The sequence below is a fragment of the Schistocerca cancellata genome, chromosome 6 (genome assembly GCF_023864275.1).
Source record: "Schistocerca cancellata isolate TAMUIC-IGC-003103 chromosome 6, iqSchCanc2.1, whole genome shotgun sequence".
In the NCBI taxonomy this organism is placed as follows: Eukaryota; Metazoa; Arthropoda; class Insecta; order Orthoptera; family Acrididae; genus Schistocerca; species Schistocerca cancellata.
Window position 1 is genome coordinate 614,746,188 of NC_064631.1, and position 22,345 is coordinate 614,768,532.

The 22,345-nt window shown below is 50.4% G+C and overlaps 38 non-coding genes across 38 annotated transcripts; all 38 read left to right on the forward strand.

The window, feature by feature from the left end:
• The first annotated feature begins 617 nt into the window (after positions 1 to 617).
• Trnat-cgu (transfer RNA threonine (anticodon CGU)) lies at positions 618 to 689 on the forward strand. The gene has a single exon. It is a non-coding gene; the product is annotated as a tRNA-Thr (tRNA).
• Positions 690 to 1,012: 323 nt separating this feature from the next.
• Trnan-guu (transfer RNA asparagine (anticodon GUU)) lies at positions 1,013 to 1,086 on the forward strand. Its single transcript has one exon. It is a non-coding gene; the product is annotated as a tRNA-Asn (tRNA).
• A 694-nt stretch (positions 1,087 to 1,780) lies between these two features.
• Positions 1,781 to 1,852, forward strand: Trnat-cgu (transfer RNA threonine (anticodon CGU)). The gene has a single exon. It is a non-coding gene; the product is annotated as a tRNA-Thr (tRNA).
• Positions 1,853 to 2,175: 323 nt separating this feature from the next.
• On the forward strand, positions 2,176 to 2,249 carry Trnan-guu (transfer RNA asparagine (anticodon GUU)). Its single transcript has one exon. It is a non-coding gene; the product is annotated as a tRNA-Asn (tRNA).
• Positions 2,250 to 2,937: 688 nt separating this feature from the next.
• Trnat-cgu (transfer RNA threonine (anticodon CGU)) lies at positions 2,938 to 3,009 on the forward strand. The gene has a single exon. It is a non-coding gene; the product is annotated as a tRNA-Thr (tRNA).
• A 323-nt stretch (positions 3,010 to 3,332) lies between these two features.
• On the forward strand, positions 3,333 to 3,406 carry Trnan-guu (transfer RNA asparagine (anticodon GUU)). Its single transcript has one exon. It is a non-coding gene; the product is annotated as a tRNA-Asn (tRNA).
• A 694-nt stretch (positions 3,407 to 4,100) lies between these two features.
• On the forward strand, positions 4,101 to 4,172 carry Trnat-cgu (transfer RNA threonine (anticodon CGU)). Its single transcript has one exon. It is a non-coding gene; the product is annotated as a tRNA-Thr (tRNA).
• A 323-nt stretch (positions 4,173 to 4,495) lies between these two features.
• Positions 4,496 to 4,569, forward strand: Trnan-guu (transfer RNA asparagine (anticodon GUU)). The gene has a single exon. It is a non-coding gene; the product is annotated as a tRNA-Asn (tRNA).
• A 694-nt stretch (positions 4,570 to 5,263) lies between these two features.
• On the forward strand, positions 5,264 to 5,335 carry Trnat-cgu (transfer RNA threonine (anticodon CGU)). Its single transcript has one exon. It is a non-coding gene; the product is annotated as a tRNA-Thr (tRNA).
• A 323-nt stretch (positions 5,336 to 5,658) lies between these two features.
• Positions 5,659 to 5,732, forward strand: Trnan-guu (transfer RNA asparagine (anticodon GUU)). The gene has a single exon. It is a non-coding gene; the product is annotated as a tRNA-Asn (tRNA).
• A 694-nt stretch (positions 5,733 to 6,426) lies between these two features.
• Trnat-cgu (transfer RNA threonine (anticodon CGU)) lies at positions 6,427 to 6,498 on the forward strand. The gene has a single exon. It is a non-coding gene; the product is annotated as a tRNA-Thr (tRNA).
• Positions 6,499 to 6,821: 323 nt separating this feature from the next.
• Positions 6,822 to 6,895, forward strand: Trnan-guu (transfer RNA asparagine (anticodon GUU)). Its single transcript has one exon. It is a non-coding gene; the product is annotated as a tRNA-Asn (tRNA).
• A 694-nt stretch (positions 6,896 to 7,589) lies between these two features.
• Trnat-cgu (transfer RNA threonine (anticodon CGU)) lies at positions 7,590 to 7,661 on the forward strand. Its single transcript has one exon. It is a non-coding gene; the product is annotated as a tRNA-Thr (tRNA).
• Positions 7,662 to 7,984: 323 nt separating this feature from the next.
• Positions 7,985 to 8,058, forward strand: Trnan-guu (transfer RNA asparagine (anticodon GUU)). The gene has a single exon. It is a non-coding gene; the product is annotated as a tRNA-Asn (tRNA).
• Positions 8,059 to 8,746: 688 nt separating this feature from the next.
• On the forward strand, positions 8,747 to 8,818 carry Trnat-cgu (transfer RNA threonine (anticodon CGU)). Its single transcript has one exon. It is a non-coding gene; the product is annotated as a tRNA-Thr (tRNA).
• A 323-nt stretch (positions 8,819 to 9,141) lies between these two features.
• Positions 9,142 to 9,215, forward strand: Trnan-guu (transfer RNA asparagine (anticodon GUU)). The gene has a single exon. It is a non-coding gene; the product is annotated as a tRNA-Asn (tRNA).
• A 694-nt stretch (positions 9,216 to 9,909) lies between these two features.
• Trnat-cgu (transfer RNA threonine (anticodon CGU)) lies at positions 9,910 to 9,981 on the forward strand. The gene has a single exon. It is a non-coding gene; the product is annotated as a tRNA-Thr (tRNA).
• A 323-nt stretch (positions 9,982 to 10,304) lies between these two features.
• On the forward strand, positions 10,305 to 10,378 carry Trnan-guu (transfer RNA asparagine (anticodon GUU)). Its single transcript has one exon. It is a non-coding gene; the product is annotated as a tRNA-Asn (tRNA).
• A 694-nt stretch (positions 10,379 to 11,072) lies between these two features.
• Trnat-cgu (transfer RNA threonine (anticodon CGU)) lies at positions 11,073 to 11,144 on the forward strand. Its single transcript has one exon. It is a non-coding gene; the product is annotated as a tRNA-Thr (tRNA).
• Positions 11,145 to 11,467: 323 nt separating this feature from the next.
• On the forward strand, positions 11,468 to 11,541 carry Trnan-guu (transfer RNA asparagine (anticodon GUU)). The gene has a single exon. It is a non-coding gene; the product is annotated as a tRNA-Asn (tRNA).
• A 694-nt stretch (positions 11,542 to 12,235) lies between these two features.
• Positions 12,236 to 12,307, forward strand: Trnat-cgu (transfer RNA threonine (anticodon CGU)). Its single transcript has one exon. It is a non-coding gene; the product is annotated as a tRNA-Thr (tRNA).
• A 323-nt stretch (positions 12,308 to 12,630) lies between these two features.
• Trnan-guu (transfer RNA asparagine (anticodon GUU)) lies at positions 12,631 to 12,704 on the forward strand. Its single transcript has one exon. It is a non-coding gene; the product is annotated as a tRNA-Asn (tRNA).
• Positions 12,705 to 13,398: 694 nt separating this feature from the next.
• On the forward strand, positions 13,399 to 13,470 carry Trnat-cgu (transfer RNA threonine (anticodon CGU)). The gene has a single exon. It is a non-coding gene; the product is annotated as a tRNA-Thr (tRNA).
• Positions 13,471 to 13,793: 323 nt separating this feature from the next.
• On the forward strand, positions 13,794 to 13,867 carry Trnan-guu (transfer RNA asparagine (anticodon GUU)). The gene has a single exon. It is a non-coding gene; the product is annotated as a tRNA-Asn (tRNA).
• Positions 13,868 to 14,561: 694 nt separating this feature from the next.
• Trnat-cgu (transfer RNA threonine (anticodon CGU)) lies at positions 14,562 to 14,633 on the forward strand. Its single transcript has one exon. It is a non-coding gene; the product is annotated as a tRNA-Thr (tRNA).
• Positions 14,634 to 14,956: 323 nt separating this feature from the next.
• Positions 14,957 to 15,030, forward strand: Trnan-guu (transfer RNA asparagine (anticodon GUU)). The gene has a single exon. It is a non-coding gene; the product is annotated as a tRNA-Asn (tRNA).
• A 694-nt stretch (positions 15,031 to 15,724) lies between these two features.
• Positions 15,725 to 15,796, forward strand: Trnat-cgu (transfer RNA threonine (anticodon CGU)). The gene has a single exon. It is a non-coding gene; the product is annotated as a tRNA-Thr (tRNA).
• Positions 15,797 to 16,119: 323 nt separating this feature from the next.
• On the forward strand, positions 16,120 to 16,193 carry Trnan-guu (transfer RNA asparagine (anticodon GUU)). Its single transcript has one exon. It is a non-coding gene; the product is annotated as a tRNA-Asn (tRNA).
• A 694-nt stretch (positions 16,194 to 16,887) lies between these two features.
• Positions 16,888 to 16,959, forward strand: Trnat-cgu (transfer RNA threonine (anticodon CGU)). The gene has a single exon. It is a non-coding gene; the product is annotated as a tRNA-Thr (tRNA).
• Positions 16,960 to 17,282: 323 nt separating this feature from the next.
• On the forward strand, positions 17,283 to 17,356 carry Trnan-guu (transfer RNA asparagine (anticodon GUU)). Its single transcript has one exon. It is a non-coding gene; the product is annotated as a tRNA-Asn (tRNA).
• A 694-nt stretch (positions 17,357 to 18,050) lies between these two features.
• Trnat-cgu (transfer RNA threonine (anticodon CGU)) lies at positions 18,051 to 18,122 on the forward strand. The gene has a single exon. It is a non-coding gene; the product is annotated as a tRNA-Thr (tRNA).
• A 323-nt stretch (positions 18,123 to 18,445) lies between these two features.
• On the forward strand, positions 18,446 to 18,519 carry Trnan-guu (transfer RNA asparagine (anticodon GUU)). Its single transcript has one exon. It is a non-coding gene; the product is annotated as a tRNA-Asn (tRNA).
• A 694-nt stretch (positions 18,520 to 19,213) lies between these two features.
• On the forward strand, positions 19,214 to 19,285 carry Trnat-cgu (transfer RNA threonine (anticodon CGU)). The gene has a single exon. It is a non-coding gene; the product is annotated as a tRNA-Thr (tRNA).
• A 323-nt stretch (positions 19,286 to 19,608) lies between these two features.
• On the forward strand, positions 19,609 to 19,682 carry Trnan-guu (transfer RNA asparagine (anticodon GUU)). Its single transcript has one exon. It is a non-coding gene; the product is annotated as a tRNA-Asn (tRNA).
• A 694-nt stretch (positions 19,683 to 20,376) lies between these two features.
• Trnat-cgu (transfer RNA threonine (anticodon CGU)) lies at positions 20,377 to 20,448 on the forward strand. Its single transcript has one exon. It is a non-coding gene; the product is annotated as a tRNA-Thr (tRNA).
• Positions 20,449 to 20,771: 323 nt separating this feature from the next.
• Trnan-guu (transfer RNA asparagine (anticodon GUU)) lies at positions 20,772 to 20,845 on the forward strand. Its single transcript has one exon. It is a non-coding gene; the product is annotated as a tRNA-Asn (tRNA).
• Positions 20,846 to 21,539: 694 nt separating this feature from the next.
• Positions 21,540 to 21,611, forward strand: Trnat-cgu (transfer RNA threonine (anticodon CGU)). The gene has a single exon. It is a non-coding gene; the product is annotated as a tRNA-Thr (tRNA).
• Positions 21,612 to 21,934: 323 nt separating this feature from the next.
• On the forward strand, positions 21,935 to 22,008 carry Trnan-guu (transfer RNA asparagine (anticodon GUU)). Its single transcript has one exon. It is a non-coding gene; the product is annotated as a tRNA-Asn (tRNA).
• Positions 22,009 to 22,345: the final 337 nt, after the last annotated feature.

Consider the following 22,345-nt stretch of genomic DNA (forward strand, 5'->3'; position numbering starts at 1 on the left):
TGTGTTGAGTGATGCCACAGAGCCTTATACACATTCAGCCAAGTGACACTGTAGGTAAAAACATGGCCCTACACAGACGTTCTACTGTTTTCCTATTTATTCGTCATGTGTGACACTGCAGTAGAGCGACGCCCACTACAAAAGACGTATTCTTTACATTCAATTTCAGCGTATACGTCGCGAGTGCCATATGACAGGGCCTGTCTCTCGATGTCGATTTCTATTTGGTGTCTCTTAAGTGTCGGTCTGCAGTAGGCCGCTGCTGGCCGAGCGACGTGCAGTCGCCTTACATGAAGCCCCATGGGCAACGCCAGTGCCACTGTGGACAACAGCATACTGCAGCCAGAGAGAGGAGCCGAAAGGCGCATTTCGCAGTCGAGCCACGCAATCCAACAAACTGTGCACTAGGTCAAGATTGTGCAGACCGCAAACGTTTGGTGGCACGACGCTCGTCGTCGATCGTAAGGGCGAAACAGTCAAGAGATTTGGAAAACTGCAATGTGGACACCCCCAGCAGCAGCAGCAGCTGTGTGCCAAATCCGTTATCTGGTCGAGGGCTGCAAGATTCAGTATGATGAAGTGACAATTCGGGGATAGCTCACAAACGCGCAGCTGCCGCTTTCTTAGCTCAGTGGTAGAGCACTGGTCTCGTAAACCAGGGGTCGTGAGTTCGAACCTCACAGAAGGCATTCATTTTTTTAACCTTCCCGCAAGGAGCGGAGCTATCGCGAGCAGCATCTAACACATGGCAGTACACTGAATGGAAGGGATGTTCTACAACCTATAACAAGTATCCTACTGGCCTCAGAGGTTTTCTGATTGCATAGGGAGAACAGTGGTTTGTATGCATTTTGTAGTATAATGTCATGCTTGGCGATGTCATTCGTTTACGAGCGTCGCTACAGTGTGCATGCATTTTATCCATGTGAAGAGGCGTAAGCAGATGCTACCATTCTGCGAGATTCCTGCAGAAGGTATACGAACTGCGTTGATATGCACAGCACAAGTCAAGGCCTCCGTGGCGCAATCGGCTAGCGCGTTCGGCTGTTAACCGAAAGGTTGGTGGTTCGAGCCCACCCAGGGGCGAAATCGTTTTAACCGTCACCCAGGTGAGGACATACGTCAACTTTGTTAGAGATACACAGCTAGTGTGACAACTTGGCTGTGTTGAGTGATGCCACAGAGCCTTATGCACATTCAGCCAAGTGACACTGTAGGTAAAAACATGGCCCTACACAGACGTTCTACTGTTTTCCTATTTATTCGTCATGTGTGACACTGCAGTAGAGCGACGCCCACTACAAAAGACGTATTCTTTACATTCAATTTCAGCGTATACGTCGCGAGTGCCATATGACAGGGCCTGTCTCTCGATGTCGATTTCTATTTGGTGTCTCTTAAGTGTCGGTCTGCAGTAGGCCGCTGCTGGCCGAGCGACGTGCAGTCGCCTTACATGAAGCCCCATGGGCAACGCCAGTGCCACTGTGGACAACAGCATACTGCAGCCAGAGAGAGGAGCCGAAAGGCGCATTTCGCAGTCGAGCCACGCAATCCAACAAACTGTGCACTAGGTCAAGATTGTGCAGACCGCAAACGTTTGGTGGCACGACGCTCGTCGTCGATCGTAAGGGCGAAACAGTCAAGAGATTTGGAAAACGGCAATGTGGACACCCCCAGCAGCAGCAGCAGCTGTGTGCCAAATCCGTTATCTGGTCGAGGGCTGCAAGATTCAGTATGATGAAGTGACAATTCGGGGATAGCTCACAAACCCGCAGCTGCCGCCTTCTTAGCTCAGTGGTAGAGCACTGGTCTCGTAAACCAGGGGTCGTGAGTTCGAACCTCACAGAAGGCATTCATTTTTTTAACCTTCCCGCAAGGAGCGGAGCTATCGCGAGCAGCATCTAACACATGGCAGTACACTGAATGGAAGGGATGTTCTACAACCTATAACAAGTATCCTACTGGCCTCAGAGGTTTTCTGATTGCATAGGGAGAACAGTGGTTTGTATGCATTTTGTAGTATAATGTCATGCTTGGCGATGTCATTCGTTTACGAGCGTCGCTACAGTGTGCATGCATTTTATCCATGTGAAGAGGCGTAAGCAGATGCTACCATTCTGCGAGATTCCTGCAGAAGGTATACGAACTGCGTTGATATGCACAGCACAAGTCAAGGCCTCCGTGGCGCAATCGGCTAGCGCGTTCGGCTGTTAACCGAAAGGTTGGTGGTTCGAGCCCACCCGGGGGCGAAATCGTTTTAACCGTCACCCAGGTGAGGACATACGTCAGCTTTGTTAGAGATACACAGCTAGTGTGACAACTTGGCTGTGTTGAGTGATGCCACAGAGCCTTATACACATTCAGCCAAGTGACACTGTAGGTAAAAACATGGCCCTACACAGACGTTCTACTGTTTTCCTATTTATTCGTCATGTGTGACACTGCAGTAGAGCGACGCCCACTACAAAAGACGTATTCTTTACATTCAATTTCAGCGTATACGTCGCGAGTGCCATATGACAGGGCCTGTCTCTCGATGTCGATTTCTATTTGGTGTCTCTTAAGTGTCGGTCTGCAGTAGGCCGCTGCTGGCCGAGCGACGTGCAGTCGCCTTACATGAAGCCCCATGGGCAACGCCAGTGCCACTGTGGACAACAGCATACTGCAGCCAGAGAGAGGAGCCGAAAGGCGCATTTCGCAGTCGAGCCACGCAATCCAACAAACTGTGCACTAGGTCAAGATTGTGCAGACCGCAAACGTTTGGTGGCACGACGCTCGTCGTCGATCGTAAGGGCGAAACAGTCAAGAGATTTGGAAAACTGCAATGTGGACACCCCCAGCAGCAGCTGTGTGCCAAATCCGTTATCTGGTCGAGGGCTGCAAGATTCAGTATGATGAAGTGACAATTCGGGGATAGCTCACAAACGCGCAGCTGCCGCTTTCTTAGCTCAGTGGTAGAGCACTGGTCTCGTAAACCAGGGGTCGTGAGTTCGAACCTCACAGAAGGCATTCATTTTTTTAACCTTCCCGCAAGGAGCGGAGCTATCGCGAGCAGCATCTAACACATGGCAGTACACTGAATGGAAGGGATGTTCTACAACCTATAACAAGTATCCTACTGGCCTCAGAGGTTTTCTGATTGCATAGGGAGAACAGTGGTTTGTATGCATTTTGTAGTATAATGTCATGCTTGGCGATGTCATTCGTTTACGAGCGTCGCTACAGTGTGCATGCATTTTATCCATGTGAAGAGGCGTAAGCAGATGCTACCATTCTGCGAGATTCCTGCAGAAGGTATACGAACTGCGTTGATATGCACAGCACAAGTCAAGGCCTCCGTGGCGCAATCGGCTAGCGCGTTCGGCTGTTAACCGAAAGGTTGGTGGTTCGAGCCCACCCGGGGGCGAAATCGTTTTAACCGTCACCCAGGTGAGGACATACGTCAACTTTGTTAGAGATACACAGCTAGTGTGACAACTTGGCTGTGTTGAGTGATGCCACAGAGCCTTATACACATTCAGCCAAGTGACACTGTAGGTAAAAACATGGCCCTACACAGACGTTCTACTGTTTTCCTATTTATTCGTCATGTGTGACACTGCAGTAGAGCGACGCCCACTACAAAAGACGTATTCTTTACATTCAATTTCAGCGTATACGTCGCGAGTGCCATATGACAGGGCCTGTCTCTCGATGTCGATTTCTATTTGGTGTCTCTTAAGCGTCGGTCTGCAGTAGGCCGCTGCTGGCCGAGCGACGAGCAGTCGACTTACATGAAGCCCCATGGGCAACGCCAGTGCCACTGTGGACAACAGCATACTGCAGCCAGAGAGAGGCGCCGAAAGGCGCATTTCGCAGTCGAGCCACGCAATCCAACAAACTGTGCACTAGGTCAAGATTGTGCAGACCGCAAACGTTTGGTGGCACGACGCTCGTCGTCGATCGTAAGGGCGAAACAGTCAAGAGATTTGGAAAACGGCAATGTGGACACCCCCAGCAGCAGCAGCAGCTGTGTGCCAAATCCGTTATCTGGTCGAGGGCTGCAAGATTCAGTATGATGAAGTGACAATTCGGGGATAGCTCACAAACGCGCAGCTGCCGCCTTCTTAGCTCAGTGGTAGAGCACTGGTCTCGTAAACCAGGGGTCGTGAGTTCGAACCTCACAGAAGGCATTCATTTTTTTAACCTTCCCGCAAGGAGCGGAGCTATCGCGAGCAGCATCTAACACATGGCAGTACACTGAATGGAAGGGATGTTCTACAACCTATAACAAGTATCCTACTGGCCTCAGAGGTTTTCTGATTGCATAGGGAGAACAGTGGTTTGTATGCATTTTGTAGTATAATGTCATGCTTGGCGATGTCATTCGTTTACGAGCGTCGCTACAGTGTGCATGCATTTTATCCATGTGAAGAGGCGTAAGCAGATGCTACCATTCTGCGAGATTCCTGCAGAAGGTATACGAACTGCGTTGATATACACAGCACAAGTCAAGGCCTCCGTGGCGCAATCGGCTAGCCCGTTCGGCTGTTAACCGAAAGGTTGGTGGTTCGAGCCCACCCGGGGGCGAAATCGTTTTAACCGTCACCCAGGTGAGGACATACGTCAGCTTTGTTAGAGATACACAGCTAGTGTGACAACTTGGCTGTGTTGAGTGATGCCACAGAGCCTTATACACATTCAGCCAAGTGACACTGTAGGTAAAAACATGGCCCTACACAGACGTTCTACTGTTTTCCTATTTATTCGTCATGTGTGACACTGCAGTAGAGCGACGCCCACTACAAAAGACGTATTCTTTACATTCAATTTCAGCGTATACGTCGCGAGTGCCATATGACAGGGCCTGTCTCTCGATGTCGATTTCTATTTGGTGTCTCTTAAGCGTCGGTCTGCAGTAGGCCGCTGCTGGCCGAGCGACGAGCAGTCGACTTACATGAAGCCCCATGGGCAACGCCAGTGCCACTGTGGACAACAGCATACTGCAGCCAGAGAGAGGCGCCGAAAGGCGCATTTCGCAGTCGAGCCACGCAATCCAACAAACTGTGCACTAGGTCAAGATTGTGCAGACCGCAAACGTTTGGTGGCACGACGCTCGTCGTCGATCGTAAGGGCGAAACAGTCAAGAGATTTGGAAAACGGCAATGTGGACACCCCCAGCAGCAGCAGCAGCTGTGTGCCAAATCCGTTATCTGGTCGAGGGCTGCAAGATTCAGTATGATGAAGTGACAATTCGGGGATAGCTCACAAACGCGCAGCTGCCGCCTTCTTAGCTCAGTGGTAGAGCACTGGTCTCGTAAACCAGGGGTCGTGAGTTCGAACCTCACAGAAGGCATTCATTTTTTTAACCTTCCCGCAAGGAGCGGAGCTATCGCGAGCAGCATCTAACACATGGCAGTACACTGAATGGAAGGGATGTTCTACAACCTATAACAAGTATCCTACTGGCCTCAGAGGTTTTCTGATTGCATAGGGAGAACAGTGGTTTGTATGCATTTTGTAGTATAATGTCATGCTTGGCGATGTCATTCGTTTACGAGCGTCGCTACAGTGTGCATGCATTTTATCCATGTGAAGAGGCGTAAGCAGATGCTACCATTCTGCGAGATTCCTGCAGAAGGTATACGAACTGCGTTGATATACACAGCACAAGTCAAGGCCTCCGTGGCGCAATCGGCTAGCGCGTTCGGCTGTTAACCGAAAGGTTGGTGGTTCGAGCCCACCCGGGGGCGAAATCGTTTTAACCGTCACCCAGGTGAGGACATACGTCAGCTTTGTTAGAGATACACAGCTAGTGTGACAACTTGGCTGTGTTGAGTGATGCCACAGAGCCTTATACACATTCAGCCAAGTGACACTGTAGGTAAAAACATGGCCCTACACAGACGTTCTACTGTTTTCCTATTTATTCGTCATGTGTGACACTGCAGTAGAGCGACGCCCACTACAAAAGACGTATTCTTTACATTCAATTTCAGCGTATACGTCGCGAGTGCCATATGACAGGGCCTGTCTCTCGATGTCGATTTCTATTTGGTGTCTCTTAAGCGTCGGTCTGCAGTAGGCCGCTGCTGGCCGAGCGACGAGCAGTCGACTTACATGAAGCCCCATGGGCAACGCCAGTGCCACTGTGGACAACAGCATACTGCAGCCAGAGAGAGGCGCCGAAAGGCGCATTTCGCAGTCGAGCCACGCAATCCAACAAACTGTGCACTAGGTCAAGATTGTGCAGACCGCAAACGTTTGGTGGCACGACGCTCGTCGTCGATCGTAAGGGCGAAACAGTCAAGAGATTTGGAAAACGGCAATGTGGACACCCCCAGCAGCAGCACCAGCTGTGTGCCAAATCCGTTATCTGGTCGAGGGCTGCAAGATTCAGTATGATGAAGTGACAATTCGGGGATAGCTCACAAACGCGCAGCTGCCGCCTTCTTAGCTCAGTGGTAGAGCACTGGTCTCGTAAACCAGGGGTCGTGAGTTCGAACCTCACAGAAGGCATTCATTTTTTTAACCTTCCCGCAAGGAGCGGAGCTATCGCGAGCAGCATCTAACACATGGCAGTACACTGAATGGAAGGGATGTTCTACAACCTATAACAAGTATCCTACTGGCCTCAGAGGTTTTCTGATTGCATAGGGAGAACAGTGGTTTGTATGCATTTTGTAGTATAATGTCATGCTTGGCGATGTCATTCGTTTACGAGCGTCGCTACAGTGTGCATGCATTTTATCCATGTGAAGAGGCGTAAGCAGATGCTACCATTCTGCGAGATTCCTGCAGAAGGTATACGAATTGCGTTGATATGCACAGCACAAGTCAAGGCCTCCGTGGCGCAATCGGCTAGCGCGTTCGGCTGTTAACCGAAAGGTTGGTGGTTCGAGCCCACCCGGGGGCGAAATCGTTTTAACCGTCATACAGGTGAGGACATACGTCAGCTTTGTTAGAGATACACAGCTAGTGTGACAACTTGGCTGTGTTGAGTGATGCCACAGAGCCTTATACACATTCAGCCAAGTGACACTGTAGGTAAAAACATGGCCCTACACAGACGTTCTACTGTTTTCCTATTTATTCGTCATGTGTGACACTGCAGTAGAGCGACGCCCACTACAAAAGACGTATTCTTTACATTCAATTTCAGCGTATACGTCGCGAGTGCCATATGACAGGGCCTGTCTCTCGATGTCGATTTCTATTTGGTGTCTCTTAAGCGTCGGTCTGCAGTAGGCCGCTGCTGGCCGAGCGACGAGCAGTCGACTTACATGAAGCCCCATGGGCAACGCCAGTGCCACTGTGGACAACAGCATACTGCAGCCAGAGAGAGGCGCCGAAAGGCGCATTTCGCAGTCGAGCCACGCAATCCAACAAACTGTGCACTAGGTCAAGATTGTGCAGACCGCAAACGTTTGGTGGCACGACGCTCGTCGTCGATCGTAAGGGCGAAACAGTCAAGAGATTTGGAAAACGGCAATGTGGACACCCCCAGCAGCAGCACCAGCTGTGTGCCAAATCCGTTATCTGGTCGAGGGCTGCAAGATTCAGTATGATGAAGTGACAATTCGGGGATAGCTCACAAACGCGCAGCTGCCGCCTTCTTAGCTCAGTGGTAGAGCACTGGTCTCGTAAACCAGGGGTCGTGAGTTCGAACCTCACAGAAGGCATTCATTTTTTTAACCTTCCCGCAAGGAGCGGAGCTATCGCGAGCAGCATCTAACACATGGCAGTACACTGAATGGAAGGGATGTTCTACAACCTATAACAAGTATCCTACTGGCCTCAGAGGTTTTCTGATTGCATAGGGAGAACAGTGGTTTGTATGCATTTTGTAGTATAATGTCATGCTTGGCGATGTCATTCGTTTACGAGCGTCGCTACAGTGTGCATGCATTTTATCCATGTGAAGAGGCGTAAGCAGATGCTACCATTCTGCGAGATTCCTGCAGAAGGTATACGAACTGCGTTGATATGCACAGCACAAGTCAAGGCCTCCGTGGCGCAATCGGCTAGCGCGTTCGGCTGTTAACCGAAAGGTTGGTGGTTCGAGCCCACCCGGGGGCGAAATCGTTTTAACCGTCACCCAGGTGAGGACATACGTCAACTTTGTTAGAGATACACAGCTAGTGTGACAACTTGGCTGTGTTGAGTGATGCCACAGAGCCTTATACACATTCAGCCAAGTGACACTGTAGGTAAAAACATGGCCCTACACAGACGTTCTACTGTTTTCCTATTTATTCGTCATGTGTGACACTGCAGTAGAGCGACGCCCACTACAAAAGACGTATTCTTTACATTCAATTTCAGCGTATACGTCGCGAGTGCCATATGACAGGGCCTGTCTCTCGATGTCGATTTCTATTTGGTGTCTCTTAAGTGTCGGTCTGCAGTAGGCCGCTGCTGGCCGAGCGACGTGCAGTCGCCTTACATGAAGCCCCATGGGCAACGCCAGTGCCACTGTGGACAACAGCATACTGCAGCCAGAGAGAGGAGCCGAAAGGCGCATTTCGCAGTCGAGCCACGCAATCCAACAAACTGTGCACTAGGTCAAGATTGTGCAGACCGCAAACGTTTGGTGGCACGACGCTCGTCGTCGATCGTAAGGGCGAAACAGTCAAGAGATTTGGAAAACTGCAATGTGGACACCCCCAGCAGCAGCTGTGTGCCAAATCCGTTATCTGGTCGAGGGCTGCAAGATTCAGTATGATGAAGTGACAATTCGGGGATAGCTCACAAACGCGCAGCTGCCGCTTTCTTAGCTCAGTGGTAGAGCACTGGTCTCGTAAACCAGGGGTCGTGAGTTCGAACCTCACAGAAGGCATTCATTTTTTTAACCTTCCCGCAAGGAGCGGAGCTATCGCGAGCAGCATCTAACACATGGCAGTACACTGAATGGAAGGGATGTTCTACAACCTATAACAAGTATCCTACTGGCCTCAGAGGTTTTCTGATTGCATAGGGAGAACAGTGGTTTGTATGCATTTTGTAGTATAATGTCATGCTTGGCGATGTCATTCGTTTACGAGCGTCGCTACAATGTGCATGCATTTTATCCATGTGAAGAGGCGTAAGCAGATGCTACCATTCTGCGAGATTCCTGCAGAAGGTATACGAACTGCGTTGATATGCACAGCACAAGTCAAGGCCTCCGTGGCGCAATCGGCTAGCGCGTTCGGCTGTTAACCGAAAGGTTGGTGGTTCGAGCCCACCCGGGGGCGAAATCGTTTTAACCGTCACCCAGGTGAGGACATACGTCAACTTTGTTAGAGATACACAGCTAGTGTGACAACTTGGCTGTGTTGAGTGATGCCACAGAGCCTTATACACATTCAGCCAAGTGACACTGTAGGTAAAAACATGGCCCTACACAGACGTTCTACTGTTTTCCTATTTATTCGTCATGTGTGACACTGCAGTAGAGCGACGCCCACTACAAAAGACGTATTCTTTACATTCAATTTCAGCGTATACGTCGCGAGTGCCATATGACAGGGCCTGTCTCTCGATGTCGATTTCTATTTGGTGTCTCTTAAGCGTCGGTCTGCAGTAGGCCGCTGCTGGCCGAGCGACGAGCAGTCGACTTACATGAAGCCCCATGGGCAACGCCAGTGCCACTGTGGACAACAGCATACTGCAGCCAGAGAGAGGCGCCGAAAGGCGCATTTCGCAGTCGAGCCACGCAATCCAACAAACTGTGCACTAGGTCAAGATTGTGCAGACCGCAAACGTTTGGTGGCACGACGCTCGTCGTCGATCGTAAGGGCGAAACAGTCAAGAGATTTGGAAAACGGCAATGTGGACACCCCCAGCAGCAGCAGCAGCTGTGTGCCAAATCCGTTATCTGGTCGAGGGCTGCAAGATTCAGTATGATGAAGTGACAATTCGGGGATAGCTCACAAACGCGCAGCTGCCGCCTTCTTAGCTCAGTGGTAGAGCACTGGTCTCGTAAACCAGGGGTCGTGAGTTCGAACCTCACAGAAGGCATTCATTTTTTTAACCTTCCCGCAAGGAGCGGAGCTATCGCGAGCAGCATCTAACACATGGCAGTACACTGAATGGAAGGGATGTTCTACAACCTATAACAAGTATCCTACTGGCCTCAGAGGTTTTCTGATTGCATAGGGAGAACAGTGGTTTGTATGCATTTTGTAGTATAATGTCATGCTTGGCGATGTCATTCGTTTACGAGCGTCGCTACAGTGTGCATGCATTTTATCCATGTGAAGAGGCGTAAGCAGATGCTACCATTCTGCGAGATTCCTGCAGAAGGTATACGAACTGCGTTGATATACACAGCACAAGTCAAGGCCTCCGTGGCGCAATCGGCTAGCGCGTTCGGCTGTTAACCGAAAGGTTGGTGGTTCGAGCCCACCCGGGGGCGAAATCGTTTTAACCGTCACCCAGGTGAGGACATACGTCAGCTTTGTTAGAGATACACAGCTAGTGTGACAACTTGGCTGTGTTGAGTGATGCCACAGAGCCTTATACACATTCAGCCAAGTGACACTGTAGGTAAAAACATGGCCCTACACAGACGTTCTACTGTTTTCCTATTTATTCGTCATGTGTGACACTGCAGTAGAGCGACGCCCACTACAAAAGACGTATTCTTTACATTCAATTTCAGCGTATACGTCGCGAGTGCCATATGACAGGGCCTGTCTCTCGATGTCGATTTCTATTTGGTGTCTCTTAAGCGTCGGTCTGCAGTAGGCCGCTGCTGGCCGAGCGACGAGCAGTCGACTTACATGAAGCCCCATGGGCAACGCCAGTGCCACTGTGGACAACAGCATACTGCAGCCAGAGAGAGGCGCCGAAAGGCGCATTTCGCAGTCGAGCCACGCAATCCAACAAACTGTGCACTAGGTCAAGATTGTGCAGACCGCAAACGTTTGGTGGCACGACGCTCGTCGTCGATCGTAAGGGCGAAACAGTCAAGAGATTTGGAAAACGGCAATGTGGACACCCCCAGCAGCAGCAGCAGCTGTGTGCCAAATCCGTTATCTGGTCGAGGGCTGCAAGATTCAGTATGATGAAGTGACAATTCGGGGATAGCTCACAAACGCGCAGCTGCCGCCTTCTTAGCTCAGTGGTAGAGCACTGGTCTCGTAAACCAGGGGTCGTGAGTTCGAACCTCACAGAAGGCATTCATTTTTTTAACCTTCCCGCAAGGAGCGGAGCTATCGCGAGCGGCATCTAACACATGGCAGTACACTGAATGGAAGGGATGTTCTACAACCTATAACAAGTATCCTACTGGCCTCAGAGGTTTTCTGATTGCATAGGGAGAACAGTGGTTTGTATGCATTTTGTAGTATAATGTCATGCTTGGCGATGTCATTCGTTTACGAGCGTCGCTACAGTGTGCATGCATTTTATCCATGTGAAGAGGCGTAAGCAGATGCTACCATTCTGCGAGATTCCTGCAGAAGGTATACGAACTGCGTTGATATACACAGCACAAGTCAAGGCCTCCGTGGCGCAATCGGCTAGCGCGTTCGGCTGTTAACCGAAAGGTTGGTGGTTCGAGCCCACCCGGGGGCGAAATCGTTTTAACCGTCACCCAGGTGAGGACATACGTCAGCTTTGTTAGAGATACACAGCTAGTGTGACAACTTGGCTGTGTTGAGTATTGCCACAGAGCCTTATACACATTCAGCCAAGTGACACTGTAGGTAAAAACATGGCCCTACACAGACGTTCTACTGTTTTCCTATTTATTCGTCATGTGTGACACTGCAGTAGAGCGACGCCCACTACAAAAGACGTATTCTTTACATTCAATTTCAGCGTATACGTCGCGAGTGCCATATGACAGGGCCTGTCTCTCGATGTCGATTTCTATTTGGTGTCTCTTAAGCGTCGGTCTGCAGTAGGCCGCTGCTGGCCGAGCGACGAGCAGTCGACTTACATGAAGCCCCATGGGCAACGCCAGTGCCACTGTGGACAACAGCATACTGCAGCCAGAGAGAGGCGCCGAAAGGCGCATTTCGCAGTCGAGCCACGCAATCCAACAAACTGTGCACTAGGTCAAGATTGTGCAGACCGCAAACGTTTGGTGGCACGACGCTCGTCGTCGATCGTAAGGGCGAAACAGTCAAGAGATTTGGAAAACGGCAATGTGGACACCCCCAGCAGCAGCACCAGCTGTGTGCCAAATCCGTTATCTGGTCGAGGGCTGCAAGATTCAGTATGATGAAGTGACAATTCGGGGATAGCTCACAAACGCGCAGCTGCCGCCTTCTTAGCTCAGTGGTAGAGCACTGGTCTCGTAAACCAGGGGTCGTGAGTTCGAACCTCACAGAAGGCATTCATTTTTTTAACCTTCCCGCAAGGAGCGGAGCTATCGCGAGCAGCATCTAACACATGGCAGTACACTGAATGGAAGGGATGTTCTACAACCTATAACAAGTATCCTACTGGCCTCAGAGGTTTTCTGATTGCATAGGGAGAACAGTGGTTTGTATGCATTTTGTAGTATAATGTCATGCTTGGCGATGTCATTCGTTTACGAGCGTCGCTACAGTGTGCATGCATTTTATCCATGTGAAGAGGCGTAAGCAGATGCTACCATTCTGCGAGATTCCTGCAGAAGGTATACGAATTGCGTTGATATGCACAGCACAAGTCAAGGCCTCCGTGGCGCAATCGGCTAGCGCGTTCGGCTGTTAACCGAAAGGTTGGTGGTTCGAGCCCACCCGGGGGCGAAATCGTTTTAACCGTCACCCAGGTGAGGACATACGTCAGCTTTGTTAGAGATACACAGCTAGTGTGACAACTTGGCTGTGTTGAGTGATGCCACAGAGCCTTATACACATTCAGCCAAGTGACACTGTAGGTAAAAACATGGCCCTACACAGACGTTCTACTGTTTTCCTATTTATTCGTCATGTGTGACACTGCAGTAGAGCGACGCCCACTACAAAAGACGTATTCTTTACATTCAATTTCAGCGTATACGTCGCGAGTGCCATATGACAGGGCCTGTCTCTCGATGTCGATTTCTATTTGGTGTCTCTTAAGCGTCGGTCTGCAGTAGGCCGCTGCTGGCCGAGCGACGAGCAGTCGACTTACATGAAGCCCCATGGGCAACGCCAGTGCCACTGTGGACAACAGCATACTGCAGCCAGAGAGAGGCGCCGAAAGGCGCATTTCGCAGTCGAGCCACGCAATCCAACAAACTGTGCACTAGGTCAAGATTGTGCAGACCGCAAACGTTTGGTGGCACGACGCTCGTCGTCGATCGTAAGGGCGAAACAGTCAAGAGATTTGGAAAACGGCAATGTGGACACCCCCAGCAGCAGCACCAGCTGTGTGCCAAATCCGTTATCTGGTCGAGGGCTGCAAGATTCAGTATGATGAAGTGACAATTCGGGGATAGCTCACAAACGCGCAGCTGCCGCCTTCTTAGCTCAGTGGTAGAGCACTGGTCTCGTAAACCAGGGGTCGTGAGTTCGAACCTCACAGAAGGCATTCATTTTTTTAACCTTCCCGCAAGGAGCGGAGCTATCGCGAGCAGCATCTAACACATGGCAGTACACTGAATGGAAGGGATGTTCTACAACCTATAACAAGTATCCTACTGGCCTCAGAGGTTTTCTGATTGCATAGGGAGAACAGTGGTTTGTATGCATTTTGTAGTATAATGTCATGCTTGGCGATGTCATTCGTTTACGAGCGTCGCTACAGTGTGCATGCATTTTATCCATGTGAAGAGGCGTAAGCAGATGCTACCATTCTGCGAGATTCCTGCAGAAGGTATACGAACTGCGTTGATATACACAGCACAAGTCAAGGCCTCCGTGGCGCAATCGGCTAGCGCGTTCGGCTGTTAACCGAAAGGTTGGTGGTTCGAGCCCACCCGGGGGCGAAATCGTTTTAACCGTCACCCAGGTGAGGACATACGTCAGCTTTGTTAGAGATACACAGCTAGTGTGACAACTTGGCTGTGTTGAGTGATGCCACAGAGCCTTATACACATTCAGCCAAGTGACACTGTAGGTAAAAACATGGCCCTACACAGACGTTCTACTGTTTTCCTATTTATTCGTCATGTGTGACACTGCAGTAGAGCGACGCCCACTACAAAAGACGTATTCTTTACATTCAATTTCAGCGTATACGTCGCGAGTGCCATATGACAGGGCCTGTCTCTCGATGTCGATTTCTATTTGGTGTCTCTTAAGTGTCGGTCTGCAGTAGGCCGCTGCTGGCCGAGCGACGTGCAGTCGCCTTACATGAAGCCCCATGGGCAACGCCAGTGCCACTGTGGACAACAGCATACTGCAGCCAGAGAGAGGAGCCGAAAGGCGCATTTCGCAGTCGAGCCACGCAATCCAACAAACTGTGCACTAGGTCAAGATTGTGCAGACCGCAAACGTTTGGTGGCACGACGCTCGTCGTCGATCGTAAGGGCGAAACAGTCAAGAGATTTGGAAAACGGCAATGTGGACACCCCCAGCAGCAGCAGCAGCTGTGTGCCAAATCCGTTATCTGGTCGAGGGCTGCAAGATTCAGTATGATGAAGTGACAATTCGGGGATAGCTCACAAACCCGCAGCTGCCGCCTTCTTAGCTCAGTGGTAGAGCACTGGTCTCGTAAACCAGGGGTCGTGAGTTCGAACCTCACAGAAGGCATTCATTTTTTTAACCTTCCCGCAAGGAGCGGAGCTATCGCGAGCAGCATCTAACACATGGCAGTACACTGAATGGAAGGGATGTTCTACAACCTATAACAAGTATCCTACTGGCCTCAGAGGTTTTCTGATTGCATAGGGAGAACAGTGGTTTGTATGCATTTTGTAGTATAATGTCATGCTTGGCGATGTCATTCGTTTACGAGCGTCGCTACAGTGTGCATGCATTTTATCCATGTGAAGAGGCGTAAGCAGATGCTACCATTCTGCGAGATTCCTGCAGAAGGTATACGAACTGCGTTGATATGCACAGCACAAGTCAAGGCCTCCGTGGCGCAATCGGCTAGCGCGTTCGGCTGTTAACCGAAAGGTTGGTGGTTCGAGCCCACCCGGGGGCGAAATCGTTTTAACCGTCACCCAGGTGAGGACATACGTCAGCTTTGTTAGAGATACACAGCTAGTGTGACAACTTGGCTGTGTTGAGTGATGCCACAGAGCCTTATACACATTCAGCCAAGTGACACTGTAGGTAAAAACATGGCCCTACACAGACGTTCTACTGTTTTCCTATTTATTCGTCATGTGTGACACTGCAGTAGAGCGACGCCCACTACAAAAGACGTATTCTTTACATTCTATTTCAGCGTATACGTCGCGAGTGCCATATGACAGGGCCTGTCTCTCGATGTCGATTTCTATTTGGTGTCTCTTAAGTGTCGGTCTGCAGTAGGCCGCTGCTGGCCGAGCGACGTGCAGTCGCCTTACATGAAGCCCCATGGGCAACGCCAGTGCCACTGTGGACAACAGCATACTGCAGCCAGAGAGAGGAGCCGAAAGGCGCATTTCGCAGTCGAGCCACGCAATCCAACAAACTGTGCACTAGGTCAAGATTGTGCAGACCGCAAACGTTTGGTGGCACGACGCTCGTCGTCGATCGTAAGGGCGAAACAGTCAAGAGATTTGGAAAACGGCAATGTGGACACCCCCAGCAGCAGCAGCAGCTGTGTGCCAAATCCGTTATCTGGTCGAGGGCTGCAAGATTCAGTATGATGAAGTGACAATTCGGGGATAGCTCACAAACCCGCAGCTGCCGCCTTCTTAGCTCAGTGGTAGAGCACTGGTCTCGTAAACCAGGGGTCGTGAGTTCGAACCTCACAGAAGGCATTCATTTTTTTAACCTTCCCGCAAGGAGCGGAGCTATCGCGAGCAGCATCTAACACATGGCAGTACACTGAATGGAAGGGATGTTCTACAACCTATAACAAGTATCCTACTGGCCTCAGAGGTTTTCTGATTGCATAGGGAGAACAGTGGTTTGTATGCATTTTGTAGTATAATGTCATGCTTGGCGATGTCATTCGTTTACGAGCGTCGCTACAGTGTGCATGCATTTTATCCATGTGAAGAGGCGTAAGCAGATGCTACCATTCTGCGAGATTCCTGCAGAAGGTATACGAACTGCGTTGATATGCACAGCACAAGTCAAGGCCTCCGTGGCGCAATCGGCTAGCGCGTTCGGCTGTTAACCGAAAGGTTGGTGGTTCGAGCCCACCCGGGGGCGAAATCGTTTTAACCGTCACCCAGGTGAGGACATACGTCAGCTTTGTTAGAGATACACAGCTAGTGTGACAACTTGGCTGTGTTGAGTGATGCCACAGAGCCTTATACACATTCAGCCAAGTGACACTGTAGGTAAAAACATGGCCCTACACAGACGTTCTACTGTTTTCCTATTTATTCGTCATGTGTGACACTGCAGTAGAGCGACGCCCACTACAAAAGACGTATTCTTTACATTCAATTTCAGCGTATACGTCGCGAGTGCCATATGACAGGGCCTGTCTCTCGATGTCGATTTCTATTTGGTGTCTCTTAAGTGTCGGTCTGCAGTAGGCCGCTGCTGGCCGAGCGACGTGCAGTCGCCTTACATGAAGCCCCATGGGCAACGCCAGTGCCACTGTGGACAACAGCATACTGCAGCCAGAGAGAGGAGCCGAAAGGCGCATTTCGCAGTCGAGCCACGCAATCCAACAAACTGTGCACTAGGTCAAGATTGTGCAGACCGCAAACGTTTGGTGGCACGACGCTCGTCGTCGATCGTAAGGGCGAAACAGTCAAGAGATTTGGAAAACGGCAATGTGGACACCCCCAGCAGCAGCAGCAGCTGTGTGCCAAATCCGTTATCTGGTCGAGGGCTGCAAGATTCAGTATGATGAAGTGACAATTCGGGGATAGCTCACAAACCCGCAGCTGCCGCCTTCTTAGCTCAGTGGTAGAGCACTGGTCTCGTAAACCAGGGGTCGTGAGTTCGAACCTCACAGAAGGCATTCATTTTTTTAACCTTCCCGCAAGGAGCGGAGCTATCGCGAGCAGCATCTAACACATGGCAGTACACTGAATGGAAGGGATGTTCTACAACCTATAACAAGTATCCTACTGGCCTCAGAGGTTTTCTGATTGCATAGGGAGAACAGTGGTTTGTATGCATTTTGTAGTATAATGTCATGCTTGGCGATGTCATTCGTTTACGAGCGTCGCTACAGTGTGCATGCATTTTATCCATGTGAAGAGGCGTAAGCAGATGCTACCATTCTGCGAGATTCCTGCAGAAGGTATACGAACTGCGTTGATATGCACAGCACAAGTCAAGGCCTCCGTGGCGCAATCGGCTAGCGCGTTCGGCTGTTAACCGAAAGGTTGGTGGTTCGAGCCCACCCGGGGGCGAAATCGTTTTAACCGTCACCCAGGTGAGGACATACGTCAGCTTTGTTAGAGATACACAGCTAGTGTGACAACTTGGCTGTGTTGAGTGATGCCACAGAGCCTTATACACATTCAGCCAAGTGACACTGTAGGTAAAAACATGGCCCTACACAGACGTTCTACTGTTTTCCTATTTATTCGTCATGTGTGACACTGCAGTAGAGCGACGCCCACTACAAAAGACGTATTCTTTACATTCAATTTCAGCGTATACGTCGCGAGTGCCATATGACAGGGCCTGTCTCTCGATGTCGATTTCTATTTGGTGTCTCTTAAGTGTCGGTCTGCAGTAGGCCGCTGCTGGCCGAGCGACGTGCAGTCGCCTTACATGAAGCCCCATGGGCAACGCCAGTGCCACTGTGGACAACAGCATACTGCAGCCAGAGAGAGGAGCCGAAAGGCGCATTTCGCAGTCGAGCCACGCAATCCAACAAACTGTGCACTAGGTCAAGATTGTGCAGACCGCAAACGTTTGGTGGCACGACGCTCGTCGTCGATCGTAAGGGCGAAACAGTCAAGAGATTTGGAAAACGGCAATGTGGACACCCCCAGCAGCAGCAGCAGCTGTGTGCCAAATCCGTTATCTGGTCGAGGGCTGCAAGATTCAGTATGATGAAGTGACAATTCGGGGATAGCTCACAAACCCGCAGCTGCCGCCTTCTTAGCTCAGTGGTAGAGCACTGGTCTCGTAAACCAGGGGTCGTGAGTTCGAACCTCACAGAAGGCATTCATTTTTTTAACCTTCCCGCAAGGAGCGGAGCTATCGCGAGCAGCATCTAACACATGGCAGTACACTGAATGGAAGGGATGTTCTACAACCTATAACAAGTATCCTACTGGCCTCAGAGGTTTTCTGATTGCATAGGGAGAACAGTGGTTTGTATGCATTTTGTAGTATAATGTCATGCTTGGCGATGTCATTCGTTTACGAGCGTCGCTACAGTGTGCATGCATTTTATCCATGTGAAGAGGCGTAAGCAGATGCTACCATTCTGCGAGATTCCTGCAGAAGGTATACGAACTGCGTTGATATGCACAGCACAAGTCAAGGCCTCCGTGGCGCAATCGGCTAGCGCGTTCGGCTGTTAACCGAAAGGTTGGTGGTTCGAGCCCACCCGGGGGCGAAATCGTTTTAACCGTCACCCAGGTGAGGACATACGTCAGCTTTGTTAGAGATACACAGCTAGTGTGACAACTTGGCTGTGTTGAGTGATGCCACAGAGCCTTATACACATTCAGCCAAGTGACACTGTAGGTAAAAACATGGCCCTACACAGACGTTCTACTGTTTTCCTATTTATTCGTCATGTGTGACACTGCAGTAGAGCGACGCCCACTACAAAAGACGTATTCTTTACATTCAATTTCAGCGTATACGTCGCGAGTGCCATATGACAGGGCCTGTCTCTCGATGTCGATTTCTATTTGGTGTCTCTTAAGTGTCGGTCTGCAGTAGGCCGCTGCTGGCCGAGCGACGTGCAGTCGCCTTACATGAAGCCCCATGGGCAACGCCAGTGCCACTGTGGACAACAGCATACTGCAGCCAGAGAGAGGAGCCGAAAGGCGCATTTCGCAGTCGAGCCACGCAATCCAACAAACTGTGCACTAGGTCAAGATTGTGCAGACCGCAAACGTTTGGTGGCACGACGCTCGTCGTCGATCGTAAGGGCGAAACAGTCAAGAGATTTGGAAAACGGCAATGTGGACACCCCCAGCAGCAGCAGCAGCTGTGTGCCAAATCCGTTATCTGGTCGAGGGCTGCAAGATTCAGTATGATGAAGTGACAATTCGGGGATAGCTCACAAACCCGCAGCTGCCGCCTTCTTAGCTCAGTGGTAGAGCACTGGTCTCGTAAACCAGGGGTCGTGAGTTCGAACCTCACAGAAGGCATTCATTTTTTTAACCTTCCCGCAAGGAGCGGAGCTATCGCGAGCAGCATCTAACACATGGCAGTACACTGAATGGAAGGGATGTTCTACAACCTATAACAAGTATCCTACTGGCCTCAGAGGTTTTCTGATTGCATAGGGAGAACAGTGGTTTGTATGCATTTTGTAGTATAATGTCATGCTTGGCGATGTCATTCGTTTACGAGCGTCGCTACAGTGTGCATGCATTTTATCCATGTGAAGAGGCGTAAGCAGATGCTACCATTCTGCGAGATTCCTGCAGAAGGTATACGAACTGCGTTGATATGCACAGCACAAGTCAAGGCCTCCGTGGCGCAATCGGCTAGCGCGTTCGGCTGTTAACCGAAAGGTTGGTGGTTCGAGCCCACCCGGGGGCGAAATCGTTTTAACCGTCACCCAGGTGAGGACATACGTCAGCTTTGTTAGAGATACACAGCTAGTGTGACAACTTGGCTGTGTTGAGTGATGCCACAGAGCCTTATACACATTCAGCCAAGTGACACTGTAGGTAAAAACATGGCCCTACACAGACGTTCTACTGTTTTCCTATTTATTCGTCATGTGTGACACTGCAGTAGAGCGACGCCCACTACAAAAGACGTATTCTTTACATTCAATTTCAGCGTATACGTCGCGAGTGCCATATGACAGGGCCTGTCTCTCGATGTCGATTTCTATTTGGTGTCTCTTAAGTGTCGGTCTGCAGTAGGCCGCTGCTGGCCGAGCGACGTGCAGTCGCCTTACATGAAGCCCCATGGGCAACGCCAGTGCCACTGTGGACAACAGCATACTGCAGCCAGAGAGAGGAGCCGAAAGGCGCATTTCGCAGTCGAGCCACGCAATCCAACAAACTGTGCACTAGGTCAAGATTGTGCAGACCGCAAACGTTTGGTGGCACGACGCTCGTCGTCGATCGTAAGGGCGAAACAGTCAAGAGATTTGGAAAACGGCAATGTGGACACCCCCAGCAGCAGCAGCAGCTGTGTGCCAAATCCGTTATCTGGTCGAGGGCTGCAAGATTCAGTATGATGAAGTGACAATTCGGGGATAGCTCACAAACCCGCAGCTGCCGCCTTCTTAGCTCAGTGGTAGAGCACTGGTCTCGTAAACCAGGGGTCGTGAGTTCGAACCTCACAGAAGGCATTCATTTTTTTAACCTTCCCGCAAGGAGCGGAGCTATCGCGAGCAGCATCTAACACATGGCAGTACACTGAATGGAAGGGATGTTCTACAACCTATAACAAGTATCCTACTGGCCTCAGAGGTTTTCTGATTGCATAGGGAGAACAGTGGTTTGTATGCATTTTGTAGTATAATGTCATGCTTGGCGATGTCATTCGTTTACGAGCGTCGCTACAGTGTGCATGCATTTTATCCATGTGAAGAGGCGTAAGCAGATGCTACCATTCTGCGAGATTCCTGCAGAAGGTATACGAACTGCGTTGATATGCACAGCACAAGTCAAGGCCTCCGTGGCGCAATCGGCTAGCGCGTTCGGCTGTTAACCGAAAGGTTGGTGGTTCGAGCCCACCCGGGGGCGAAATCGTTTTAACCGTCACCCAGGTGAGGACATACGTCAGCTTTGTTAGAGATACACAGCTAGTGTGACAACTTGGCTGTGTTGAGTGATGCCACAGAGCCTTATACACATTCAGCCAAGTGACACTGTAGGTAAAAACATGGCCCTACACAGACGTTCTACTGTTTTCCTATTTATTCGTCATGTGTGACACTGCAGTAGAGCGACGCCCACTACAAAAGACGTATTCTTTACATTCTATTTCAGCGTATACGTCGCGAGTGCCATATGACAGGGCCTGTCTCTCGATGTCGATTTCTATTTGGTGTCTCTTAAGTGTCGGTCTGCAGTAGGCCGCTGCTGGCCGAGCGACGTGCAGTCGCCTTACATGAAGCCCCATGGGCAACGCCAGTGCCACTGTGGACAACAGCATACTGCAGCCAGAGAGAGGAGCCGAAAGGCGCATTTCGCAGTCGAGCCACGCAATCCAACAAACTGTGCACTAGGTCAAGATTGTGCAGACCGCAAACGTTTGGTGGCACGACGCTCGTCGTCGATCGTAAGGGCGAAACAGTCAAGAGATTTGGAAAACGGCAATGTGGACACCCCCAGCAGCAGCAGCAGCTGTGTGCCAAATCCGTTATCTGGTCGAGGGCTGCAAGATTCAGTATGATGAAGTGACAATTCGGGGATAGCTCACAAACCCGCAGCTGCCGCCTTCTTAGCTCAGTGGTAGAGCACTGGTCTCGTAAACCAGGGGTCGTGAGTTCGAACCTCACAGAAGGCATTCATTTTTTTAACCTTCCCGCAAGGAGCGGAGCTATCGCGAGCAGCATCTAACACATGGCAGTACACTGAATGGAAGGGATGTTCTACAACCTATAACAAGTATCCTACTGGCCTCAGAGGTTTTCTGATTGCATAGGGAGAACAGTGGTTTGTATGCATTTTGTAGTATAATGTCATGCTTGGCGATGTCATTCGTTTACGAGCGTCGCTACAGTGTGCATGCATTTTATCCATGTGAAGAGGCGTAAGCAGATGCTACCATTCTGCGAGATTCCTGCAGAAGGTATACGAACTGCGTTGATATGCACAGCACAAGTCAAGGCCTCCGTGGCGCAATCGGCTAGCGCGTTCGGCTGTTAACCGAAAGGTTGGTGGTTCGAGCCCACCCGGGGGCGAAATCGTTTTAACCGTCACCCAGGTGAGGACATACGTCAGCTTTGTTAGAGATACACAGCTAGTGTGACAACTTGGCTGTGTTGAGTGATGCCACAGAGCCTTATACACATTCAGCCAAGTGACACTGTAGGTAAAAACATGGCCCTACACAGACGTTCTACTGTTTTCCTATTTATTCGTCATGTGTGACACTGCAGTAGAGCGACGCCCACTACAAAAGACGTATTCTTTACATTCAATTTCAGCGTATACGTCGCGAGTGCCATATGACAGGGCCTGTCTCTCGATGTCGATTTCTATTTGGTGTCTCTTAAGTGTCGGTCTGCAGTAGGCCGC